The sequence below is a fragment of the Trachypithecus francoisi genome, unplaced genomic scaffold, assembly GCF_009764315.1.
Source record: "Trachypithecus francoisi isolate TF-2019V2 unplaced genomic scaffold, Tfra_2.0 Lachesis_group15, whole genome shotgun sequence".
NCBI lineage: Eukaryota > Metazoa > Chordata > Mammalia > Primates > Cercopithecidae > Trachypithecus > Trachypithecus francoisi.
Window position 1 is genome coordinate 75,644,942 of NW_022681460.1, and position 12,238 is coordinate 75,657,179.

At 36.8% G+C, this 12,238-nt stretch overlaps 1 pseudogene; it reads left to right on the top strand.

Annotated features, from left to right (window-relative positions):
• The first annotated feature begins 448 nt into the window (after positions 1–448).
• LOC117097403 overlaps positions 449–12,238 on the top strand; it is a 45,118-nt pseudogene continuing 33,328 nt past the window's right edge.

Here is a 12,238-nt window from a genome sequence, read left to right on the forward strand (position 1 = left end):
AAACAAGAACAAGTGGGGCCAGGCACGGTGGCTTATGCCTGTAATCCTAGCACTTTAGGAGGCCAAGGTGGCCGGATCATGAGGTCAGGAGATCAAGACCATCCTGGCTAACACGGTGAAACTCCGTCTCTACCAAATACAAAAAAAAAAAAAAAAAGCCAGGCGTGGTGGCAGTCACCTGTAGTCCCAGCTACTTGGGAGGCTGAGGCAGGAGAATGGCTTGAACCTGGGAGGCGGGGCTTGCAGTGAGCCGAGATTGTGCCACTGAACTCCAGCCTGGGCGACAGAGCAAGACTCTGTATCAGAAAAAAAAAAGAAAAAAAAGAAAGAAAGAAAGAAAAAAGAAAAAGCATCATCTATTTATCTCAAGCTAGTTATCTCAAAAGAGGTTCCATAAGAATCTATTTGTCATTCTATTCCCACTACTTCCACACCACCTCCATTCCTCATGAGAGGTGACAATGTGCTAGTAGCCCTCAATCTCAGCACCTCCTCGGCCTCGGCGTCCACCCTGGCGGCGCTTGAGGAGCCCTTCAGCCCGCCAAGGCTGGCTGGGAGCCCCTCTCTGTGGTGGCTGAGGCCGAAGCTGCCTCCCTCTGCTTGTAGGGAAGTGTGGAGAGAGAGGCGCGGGCCAGAACCAGGGCTGCACATGGCGCTCGTGAACCTGTGCGAGTTCGGGCGCTGCGGGTGCGGGCGCAGACTCGCGGGCCCCGCACACAGAGCTGCTGGCAGGCACCGTAGGCCCAGGGCAGTGAGGGGCTTAGCACACCCAGTCCAGCAGTTGCCGAGGTTGCACAGGGTCCCCAGCAATGCCGGCCAACCAGGGCTGCACTCACATTCTCACTGGGTTTAGCTGCCTCATGGCGGGGCAGGGCTCGGGACCTGCAGCCTGCCATGTCTGAGCTCTTCCTGCTGCGGTGGGCTCCCGTGCGGACTGAGACTCCCCGACGGGTGCCACCCCCTGCTCTGTGGCGCCTGGTCCCATCCACAGCCCAAGGACTGAGGAGAGCAGTGCCACTCGGGACTGGCAGGCAGCTCCACCTGCAGTCCTGGTGCAGGATCCACTGGATGAAGCCAGCTGGGCTCCTGAACCTGATGGGGACTTGGAGAACTTTTATATCTAGCCAGAGGATTGCATGTGCATCAATCAGCACTCTGTGTCCAGGTCAGGGTTTGTGAATACACCAGTTGGTACTCTGTATCTAGCTAACCTAGTGACGACTTAGAGGACTAGCACTCTGTGACTCTGTGTGTAGCTCAAGGATTGTAAATGCACCAATCAGCACTCTGTGTCTAGCTCAGGATTTGTAAATACACCAATCAGCACTTTGTGTCTAGCTCAAGGTTTGTAAATACACCAGTTGATACTCTGTATCTAGCCAACTCTGTATCTAGCTAACTAGCTCTCAGTGACTCTGTGTCTAGCTCAAGGATTGTAAACGCACCAATTAGCTCTCTGTAAAATGGACCAATCAGCAGAATGTGGGTGGGGCCAGATAAGGGAATAAAAGCAGGCTGCCTGAGCCAGGCGCAGCCCCTGGGGTCCCTTGTAGACTGTGAAAGCTTTGTTGTTTTGCTGTTTGCAATAAATCTTGCTGCTGCTGCTCACTCTTTGGGTCCATGCTGCCTTTATGAGCTGTAACACTTACCTCCAAGGTCTGCAGCTTCACTCCTGAAGCCAGCAAAACCACGAACCCACTGGAAAGAAGGAACAACTCCGTGCTGCCTTTAAAAGCTGTAACATGCACCACGAAGGTCTGCAGCTTCTTTCCTGACAGCGAGACCACGAACCCACAAGAAGGAAGAAGCTCCAGACACATCCAAATAAACAAATAATCTAAGACACCAGGCAATAAAAAATTCAATTCAGGAATGAGAATGAGAGAGAGCATTACCAGCAATCTTACCATTGTTGTCCTGCAGTAGAGCAATGTCCTCCACTTGGCTACTACAAAGGGTGGAGAGAGATAGGCTTCTCTCACTTGCTATTGGGCTGTGTCCTCCACCAAATATAGGGTAAAGATAAATCATTAAGAAACTTGCATTCACACAAACTAACCTCTTAACCCATATAGTGACTTTACACTCATATAGCTCAGGAAGGGTCTTTGAATCTTTCAGACTACTTTAGATATTGACCACCTGTGTTACTTTGAGCAAATTACTTCAGTTTCCTATGCTTCGGTTCCTCCATTTGAGAAGCCCATTACGTCCCTTGCATTCACATTAGGTATAATATTTATGTCTATCTCATAGTAAATTATGAGACTTGAATATTTTATAACACTGAAAGTTGCATTTGTCAAAAAGAAACGTTGTATCTGTGAGACGAAATTTTTTAAATCAATTTGCATATTATGATGCTATTCCAGAGTTCGAATGTTGGATTTACTTTTAATGAGGCTTATATTTAAAAAGAAAGGGAAGAGAACTATATGTAATGTTATCAGGAAGACTATGTAAATGATTTTTTCAAAAACAAAGTTTGACAATTTTCACATCCCATTTGACATTTTTCTGTTATGATTTAAAAGCTTAAAAATGCATTAAGTCTCAAGCAGGACTTCCAACTCTTATTTTAAAATATAGACTGTCAATTGAAAATTGTATAAATTTTGTGTCTCTCCTGTATTCTTTTTGCATTTTTAATAGAAATTTGAATGACTCTTAAAAATACAGAATGTCTTTTACCTCTGTCAGTGAAAAAATCCTCAATGGCAATGCTCACGTAGAGCAAATATTTTGAGGAAAATTACAACATTAGAATTTTTCTGACTCTAAAGCAAATATATCTAGATACTGTTGAGGATCTTCTTTATTTCTTGTTTAAAAATGATGACATCTTATTTTTAATTTTTTCATTTTAAAGAGGAGAGAATAATATTAGCATAGCTTTATTTTAGCAAAAACAGGGAAAGTTTAAAGCATTCCCCTTGAGAAGTGGAACAAGACAAGGATCTCTACTTTTTCAATTCTACTCAACATAGTACTGGAAGTCCTAGCCAGAGCAATCAGACAAGAAAGCATCCGAATCAGTGAAGAGGAAGTCAAACTGTCGCTGTTTGCTGACGATATAATCCAATTTTCTAGTGTCCACAGCTTTGGAACTTAGGCTCAAACTTTGCTAACCCTAAAAAATCCTAAAGACTCATCCAAAAAGCTCCTAGAACTGGTGAATGTATTCAGCAAAGTTTCAGGAGACAAAATTAAGGTACACAAGTCAGTAGCTCTGCTATACACCAACAGCAGCCAAGCCGAGAATCAAATCAAGAACTCAACCCCTTTCACAATAGCTGCAAAAAAAAAAAATAAAGTAAAATACTTACAGATTAGAAAAACCTCTGCAAGGAAAACTAAAAAACACTGCTGAAAAAAAATCATAGATGACTTAAAAAATAAAAACACATCCCATGCTTATGGATGGGTAGAATCAATATTGTGAAAATTACCGTACTGCCAAAAGCAACCTACAAATTCAATGCAATTCCCATGAAAATACCACCATCATTCTTTACAGAACTGGAAAAAACAATCCTAAAATTCGTGTGGAACCAAAAAGAGCCCACATAGCCAAAGCAATACTAAGCAAAAGGAACAAATCTGGAGCCATCAAGTACCTTGACTGCAAACTATACTATAAGGTCATATTCACCAAAACAACATGGTACTGGTATAAAAACAGGCACATAGTCCAATGGAACGGAATAGAGAACCTAGAAATAAAGCCAAATACAGCCAACTGATCGTCAACAAAGCCAACAAAAATATAAAGTGAGGAAGGGACACGCTATTCAACAAATAGTTCTGGGACAATTGGCAAGCCACATGTAGAAGAGTGAATTTGGATTCTCATCTCTCACATTATACAAAAATCAACTCAAGATGGATTAAAGACCTAAATCTAAGACCTGAAACCATAAAGATTCCAGAAGATAGTATCGGAAAAATCCTTCTAGACATTGTCTTAAGCAAAGACTTCACTACCGAAAACCCAAAAGCAAATGCAACAAAACAAAGATAAGTAGATGGGACTTAACAAAACTAAAAAGCTTCTGTGCAGCGAAAGAAATAATCAGCAGAGTTAACAGACAACCCAGAGAGTAGGAGAAAATCTTCACAATCTGTATATCTGGCAAAGGACTAAGATCCGGAATCTACAAAGAATTCAAACAAATCAGCAAGAAAACAACATGCAATCCCATCAAAAACTGGGCTAAGTGGTTGTGGTGGCATGCACCTCTAGTCCCAGCTACTAAGGAGACTAAGGCAGGAGAATGGCTTGAACCCTGGAGCAGAGGTTGCAGTGAGCTGAGATTGTGCCACTGCACTCCACCTTGGGTGGCAGAGCAAGGCTCTATTACAAAAAAAAGGGGGGGGGAGGGGCTAAGGACATGCATAGAAAATTCTCCAAAGAAGATAAACAAGTGGCCAATGAGCACATGGAAAAATGTTCAATATCACTAATTATCAGGGAAATGCAAATTGAAATCGCAATGCGATACCATCTCACTCCTGCAAGAATGGCCGTAATCAAAAAATAATAGATGTTGGCGTGAATGTGGTGAAAAGGGAATGCTTTTACACTGTTGATGGGAATATAAACTAGCACAGCCACTATGGAAAACATTGTAGAGATTCCTTAAAGAACTAAAAGTATATCTACAGTTTGATCCAGCAATCATGCTACTAGGTATCTACTCAGAGGAAAAGAAGTCATTATACAAAAAAGATACTTGCATACGCATGTTTACAGCAGCACAATTTGCAATTCCAAAAATACGGAACCAGCCCAAATGTCCATCAATCAATGAGTGGGTAAGAAAATGTGTTTATTTATACATATATATATGTATATATATGTAAATATGTATATACATCATGGAATACTACTCAGCTATAAAAAGGAACAAAATAATGACATTCGCAGCAACCTGGATGGAATTGGAGACTATTAGTCTAAATGAAGTAGCTCAGGAACAGAAAATCAAACATCGTATGTTCTCGCTCATATGTGGGAGCTAAGCTATGAGGTTGCAAAGGCATAAGAGTGATACACTGGACTTTGAGGACTCAAGGGAAAGGATGGGGGATGGCGAGAGATAAAAGGCTTCACATTGGGTACAGTGTACACTGCTCAGGTGATGGGTGCACAAAAATCTCAGAAATCGCCACCAAAGAACTTATGCATGTAACCAAACACCACCTGTTCCCCCAAAACCTACTGAAATAAAATAATTAAAAATTTTAAAAGCATAGAAAAAATTCTAATGTTTTAGTTTTAGAAAATCCTTGGGTCAAAAAATAATAATAAAATTCTCATTGAAGCTTCATGTCTTGTCCAAGTGTTTTTAGCTAAAATGAATATTTTTGAAAGAAGCAAGTGCATTATGTTTTTCATGTTTTTCCCAGTGGTAGATACACCTATGATTTTCAGAAATGGGGAAATAATTTACCATAATCTGAAATGACAGAGAAAAAGAGAAAACAACTCATTTAAATCTGTGTCCATTGAGCCACTTGATAAATAAAACACAATGCTAAAACTGGAAGATCAGGCAAAGGTGTCAGAAGAGGAAGAAATAAGTGGTCACTTCATTTATAGGCTAACCCAGCTTCATGTGATTATATACTTTGTGTATGTGAATATGCACATACGTGTATGTAACATCCTTAATCTTTATATCATCTCTTCAACTGTATTATCTGTTCATTGTAAATAAGGTCTTATTTTTGGCAAGGTCAGCAATGGCCTCTAGTTTCTAAATCACATTCAATATTTATTAGCTTTTATCATACTTGATTTGATCACTCTATGGTCCTTAAAACTTCCTCCTTTCATGATTTAGTCTCAATTTGTTTTCCCTCTAACCAGCTGGCCTGTCTTTTTCAATCTGTTTTATGGACTCTGTCTGTCCTTTAGATAATTACTTTTCATCATATCCTTCTATTCATTTTTCATGACTTTTTTACTCTAATAGTGTTTCCTGGAATAGTTCATCTATTATCATGGCTTCTATCATCTGTATTTAGATAAATTTCAAATCTATATTTCTAATGCTGACTTTTACAAAGAACCTTAGACACTATAAATTTAATCGTCTACCAAACAACTCAACTTATAATTTTCCTAGCACCCTAATTTTAGACTAATAAAAACTAATCTTATCATCTTTACATCACAATATATTCTTTCCGTATTCTATATTTTCACAAATGCAACTCTTTTTATTTAACCAAATAAGTATGGAAAAACTTTTCATCAAGACTTTTAATCTTTATACTCAATTGCTCCTGAAATACAGTTGTGCCGGTCTCACTGAAATACACCTTCTTTTCTCCATATTTATTACCACTGCCTAAAATAATGTCAATCTCATATGTGATCCACAACAATATTTATATTACCTGTATTCTAGGCCGACTCACTGTCATACAACAATACCCATTTTCCTTAAAGGAACATTTGATCATGTACTTCTCTGGTTGAATTTTTTCAATGTTTGCAGTGCCTTCTCCTTAACATATATAAAGCCCTCTATGATCTAGGATTTTGATTTCAGCTTCAGCTTCATTGATCACTACTCACCTCTCTACAGTGTATATGTCCATATCTAATTACTTTCTATTATCTTTAAGAAACCTACTTGTGACTTTGCCTTTGCTCATGTTGTTCTCTCTTAGTGAATCTCCTACCCAAGCCCACTCTTACCCTCCATAACTTACCTTAGATAGTCCCACCTTCTGATAGTATTCCTTTCATCATTCCATCTTTCAGAATGAGTTAGGTGTCTTCCATTATCACCACATGACTTCTAGTCCTAATTGTCTATAATTTAATTGTCAGCTTCTCTATCAGTCTCTTCCACTGAGATTCTTTAGGGCACTAATTCTATGTATTATCCATGTCCCCTTATAAGCAAGTCCATTGTCTGAAAAATCTTTGGTGTTTAGCAACTATAAATGAAATGAATAACTGATGTGTTGACTGAATCTGTGAATAAATGCCTGTGATATGTAGAATAATGGCCCTCTGAGATTGTTACACCCTGATTTCCGAAGCCAGTTAATATGTTACCTTATACACCAAAGAGACTTTGAAGATGTGATTAAGAGTTTTGAAATGGGAAAATTATCCTGGATTAGCCAGGTAGGCCTGATGTAATCACAGGGTCCCTCTATGAGAAAGGCAGGGACATTAGAGTCAGAGAAAGATTTGAAGACATCACCCAACCACATTTGATGATGAAGGGAGCAGTCATGAGTCAAGGGATGCAGGTAGCAACTAAGAGCCAAAAAAGGCAAGGGAATAGATTTTCCCCTGGAACCTCCGGAATAAACTATATTCTTCAGAATTCTTGATTTTAGCCCCGTGAAATCCATTTCAAACTTCTGACTTCTGGAAGTATAAGATAATAACGTGTGTTGCCTCAAGTCACTAAATTTGTGGTACAGTTGTCCCTTGGTATCCATGGGGAATTGATTCCAGGATCCCTGTGGATGCCAAAATCAATAAATGCTTATGTCTTTATGTAAAATGCTTAGTAGTTGTATATAACCTACTCACATTCTCTGGTATACTTTAAATCTTCTCTAGATTACTGGTAATATCTAATGCCATGTCAATGCTGTGTAAATCGTTGTTATACTGTATTACTTTTTCAATTGTAGTAGTTTTATTGTTGAATTGTTATTTTTTTTTTTCCAAATATTTTTGATCCGTAGTTGGTTGGATCTGTGGATAGGAAACCTTCAGATACACAGGGCCCACTGTACTTTGTTATTACAGAAATGGGAAAAGAACACAATGGCTTATGTTGTCAATTCCATAGCATATAACAGAAAAAAATGCACAATAATTTTTTATTGTTGGATTTAAACAATTTGAGATGAGGCAACCAGCTTATGTTTTTCTGCCGTCTTTGAGGCCAAATGGAACAAAATATCTTTTGGGTGGATTTACTATAATTAAAAAATACTATTTTAAAATCAATAAAATATTAAAATGTTTTAAATTAACCTATTTTATTGTATTAATAAGAAAGATGGGTCTCAGAGAAGTTTATTGATTTGTCTAAGGATGCACAATAAATGAGTATGGTGGCATCAGAACTCATGATTCACCTCCCAGTATTCATTCTTCTGTATCTGCAGCAAACTAGGCTTCATTTTTGACATTGTCCCCACAAAGAAATTTTCTTGTTCGTTTTATTTTTATCTTCTCCATTTGAGGAATTGTTAATAATCAGCTCATAATTAAGAAAATATGGTGAGTTAAGTAATCTAGAAACATATAAAATCCCAAAATAAATGACTGATGCTAAATAATTAAGGAATAATGATTATTTTTATCTTCTCCATTTGAGGAATTGTTAATAATCAGCTCATAATTAAGAAAATATGGTGAGCTAAGTAATCTAGAAACATATAAAATCCCAAAATAAATGACTGATGCTAAATAATTAAGGAATAATGATGTTTCTCTTTAATTCTACGTGATGTTAACACTAAAAATTAGATAACCAACCTGAAAAAGGAAACATACTCTTTTTATTCTGGGTAAGGTTCCCAGATAAAGTATGGGGCACTAAATTAAATATGAATTTCAGATACAAAGTTGGTTTATGTATGTCAAAATTTTTGCATGAAACACACTTATACTAAAAATTATTTGTACCTGAAATTCAAATGTAACTGAGTGATCTGTATTTATATTTGATAAATGTCAGTCCTAAATCTGAGGAACATAAGATGTAGCATGTCATTAATATGCAAGAACACAAAATTTCATCCTAGGGCTTCAAACACGCAAAGCTTTAGATAGGAGCTTGAATTTAACACAGGCAAACCAAGCCATTTCCTAAATTGATGTATTATCTAGAGTGTCTAAAATAGACCCATAAATCTGATTTGCTTAGGTATATGAGGAATGTTCATTAATCGATATATTTTTGTAGAACCCTCTATCCTTTGGATATTTAGGATAAGGATACGATCCGGGTTTCATAACACCCCTCTCTGAATACTATGGAAATGATTCAATTATCTTGGCCTAATGACAGGGTAATTATGATATCTTGTCAGGAAAATATTTTAGACCTGTTTTAAAAAATTATAAGTGCATTATGAATAATTTCTAATGCTAACTGTACTTGATTATAACTATGGCTAAATTAAAGGATCAGTTAACTTCTAACACATGCATTGAAGCATGCACAAAATGTCCCCACCTTGAGCAGAATGCTTTTAGTTACATTTTTGCCCTTCCTTCTGTTGTAAAATATACAGAATGAAAGGATCTTTCTGACATTTGTTCTTTAACAAACAAATGACATGTTTACTAAGATCTCTCCTCACTTATAGGCGATTAATTTAGAATACAATACGACAATTCTGCCCATACTAGATGTCTTATTCTGCAGCATTCAGAAGCATTTGCTGCTTCCCAACCAGAACAGAGGCAGTTAATGATGTCCATAATGCTCCATCAACATGACTTAAATTCAAAGATGTTTGCATGTGTAATATTCACACTGGAAAAAAAAAGTGATAATTAAGAGTCTGAAGTACAAAAGGGTAATGCACTGTCCTCTTCCTCAGTAGGGAAGTTCATTAGCAGTGGAATCATGTCATTTGCCCATCTGTTCATAATTGCATTCACCCCAGGAACTAAGTGAAGGAAGTGACATCACATGGTCCTTATATACACAAGTTTGTAAATCACATGTATGTTCATATCTGCATGGATGACTGGAGGGAAAAAAAAGCAAAACAGTGACAACAAAACCCCACCAGCAACAATAACAACTAATTGAGCCCTTTTCAAGCTTAGCATAGGCAGATGACCTCATTAGTTTTGTACTCTTGACAAGATATTCTATCTCTAGGAAATGTTGCAGAAAAATAAGACGGTGCTGCTACTTGTGTGTGCTATCAAGGCCATATTGTGGGGGTAATTATCTTTCAACTAGTTGGAGACACACCTCTTGTTTGTATGTCCTAAACATCGGGTGCTTAGCAGCTGCTGCAATATCAATGGGGGAATGAAACAGGCCCTCATTAGATTAGCACTGAGCTTATTGCGGTGCCAGTCTCATTATTATTGGTGACTAAACTGGCAGATTGTCAGGATGCCTCATGGCGAGATGAGCTTTTGCAGCTCTTTGTTTGTAGTTATTATAAACAATGAAATGAAAGCAATCCCTTGGGCATAGTCATGTCTCAGAGGTTTTTTTTTTTGTGTGAGCAGCAATCAGCTTGCAGAGGCAGCATTGGTAAACAACCCCTTATTTTAAGAAATGATATGAATTAGAGCATGGTGTGCGGTTTGGAAAGAGAACTTGTTAATTGTTTAATGTCACCTGCTCTGATCAGGCCCACCATTTGAAAGTTATATACATAAATTTATAAATATATACATACATATTTTTGTGTATACATATATATACTTTTTCCTCAAATGTGCTTTGCTTGTCATGAATACCACTGAAAATACAAGCTTCCAAGTGGTAAAAACCTGTTCTTCATTTTAAATTATCTGCAAATGTGAGACATTACATCATAGTCTTAAACGCAAAGCAGATTTTCTTACTTCCCCTGAAAAATGGTATTGAATCTAAAGCCTGTACTCTGCTACACTGCAAAATAGTTAGAATTGCTTAGGTCACCAGAATAAAATTATCATGTATCTAGAATGTGATTCAAAATCATTTGGCACATATTGGATGTTTAAAACATAAAAACTGGAATTGAGATTATAATGTTCACTTGAGTAAATGAAAAATTTGTCTAATTACATGAACTGAAGCTTAAAACAATATCTATAACCTTTTTAAATGATTATATAAGCAATGCTTCACCTTACTTTACCAGTGTTAATGTGTGCACAAAGGTAGAAGACAAATCCTAAGAACTAAAATTATATCTTGCACATTTAAGTGTTCTTATGCCTTCTGGATAACAATGACCATGGTATATGAATATTTACCCCAAATTTTAATATCTGCATAGCAAAAGTGGTTTCTGACACCTCAACAATCGAATTGGTTTATTGTTGTTACCATTTTCTAAATGTAAGTTAATTCAAGAAGGCGGAATATTTTCTCCAGAAAAATAACTATAATTTTCCCAGGGCCAAATATGATCTTCTTATGTGTGTGAGGACATTATGTGAATTACTGTCATCTAGTAAGACATAACTTTTCCAGGAGAATATCTCTGTGACAAAAGGAAGCCATTCAAAATAGAAGGCTGGGATTTCAACCATTTCCCTAGAGAACAGTAATGAATATGGATTATAATTTGCACAATTTGGCTTTGCTCTTAAATAAAAGAGATAATTGGCCGTTCAAATCATGAATCCATAGAGCTTTGATGACGTTGGAACTTTCCTTGATTTTCTCTGTATTCTCACCGTAGTCAGCGAATACCATATCTAAACTCATTAGTATTCATGTTAGAATTATCTTCACAAACTCCCAGAAGCTCATCTACCACAAGCCAATTCTTCCAGACTAGCTATTTCTTCTTAAGTAATGAAACTCTACGTCTTTCAGGAACATTCATAGTGCATGGGGAATTTGTTTGAGAGACAAAACAAAATCTTTTTTTCTTTTTTGTGGGGTGACACAAAATTTACTTTACTTGGAATATCAACATAGGAATTCAACCTCTACTTAATTTTTTACTAAAATTATTTTAAATTATCAAAATATCTTCAACCACTGTTTAAGTTCATTTTTATATTTTGTCTCAGTAAAAATAATCATTTTTAAAAATGCACTTTAGGCCTTACTTTAGTATCAATTTTTTAAATAATTACAGAGATACTTCAGTATATTTTTAAGAGTCAGTGTTGTTTGGGGAGGTTGAAAAAATACGTTAAACTTTCCATGACTCAGTTCCATGACAGACAATAGATATTTGTTTTAAAGGACTGAGAGAGACTAAAAATAATTTTTTAAATCTATAAAAATGTGACATTTTTACAAGAAAATTATAAAAGCTTGTAGACAAGCAAGAAATATTCTCTTCATGTAGGAAACTTTTGGTGTCTTTTGAACATACTGATTTTTGGTTACATTTTGGTTGAGTTTTTGGATAGATAAACATATCTATTCATGTAAAATATTTATGATTTTCTTAAGCAATCTTTCACTAATTAGCAAAAACTACCATTGGGAATATTTGAACACAAATGACTTTTTCTAAATACCACTAATGATGGAGATGTATAGATATT